The following is an 836-nucleotide window of genomic DNA, read 5'->3' as shown; positions in this document are numbered from 1 at the left end:
TGACAACTCAACAGAATGTGGTGTCCTGGATGGCATGCTAACACAGGAAATGGGCTTTGGGGGCAAACTGGTGAATTAGATAAACTGTGGAGCTTAGTAAAGAGTAGTATACCAGTGCTGGTATCTCAGTGGTAGGAAATGGACCCTAATTCAAGACACTAACAGGGAAGACTTGGTGAAAGGTGTACAGGGAGTCTGTATTATCCTTGCAACTCTTCTGTAAATCTATAGCTATTCTAAAATAAAAGTGTTTTTTTTTTCACAAAAGGCAATGCTATCATATACATATACATACACACGTGTAATACATACATGCTTACATATGCACAGAACACTCCAGAGGCCTCTGATAGGATCAAGGTGCTTGAAGGACAGAGGAGGCCACTGTACACCCTTTTCTACCTTTTGAATTTTCAATATCAATGGTTAAAAAGCAAATGTTCTCTGCAGGCTTTGGCAGCACATATACTAAAATTCTAACAATGTGAAGATTAGCATGGTCCCTGAATAAGAATAAATGCAAATTTGTGAAGCATTCCACGTTTTTTAGAGTTTAATGGGTATAGAGTTTTAGTTTTAGAAGATAAAAAAATTCTAGAGATCTGTTGCACAACACTGTAAATATATCTAGCAAGGCTTAACTGTACCCTTAAAAATGGTTAAGATGACAAATTTAATATTATACGTTTTTTTTCCACAATAAAACAAGAAAGTGTTCTGAAGCAAAAGTAACAAAATGTTAATATCCATTCAGCGATGGGTATGCAATTTATCTGAATAATGTTCTATCATTTTCTGCATACTTGAAAAATTAAAATCTCGGGCAGAGGACCCTG

General features: G+C 35.8%; 1 non-coding gene across 1 annotated transcript; it reads left to right on the top strand.

The window, feature by feature from the left end:
• The first annotated feature begins 439 nt into the window (after positions 1 to 439).
• Positions 440 to 547, top strand: LOC140634527 (U6 spliceosomal RNA). The gene has a single exon (XR_012031970.1). It is a non-coding gene; the product is annotated as a U6 spliceosomal RNA (small nuclear RNA).
• The last annotated feature ends 289 nt before the right edge of the window (positions 548 to 836 follow it).

The sequence above is a fragment of the Canis lupus genome, chromosome 5 (assembly GCF_048164855.1).
Source record: "Canis lupus baileyi chromosome 5, mCanLup2.hap1, whole genome shotgun sequence".
Taxonomy (NCBI): Eukaryota; Metazoa; Chordata; class Mammalia; order Carnivora; family Canidae; genus Canis; species Canis lupus.
The sequence above is the reverse complement of the archived record's forward strand: the minus strand, read 5'-3'. Positions and strand labels throughout refer to the sequence as shown.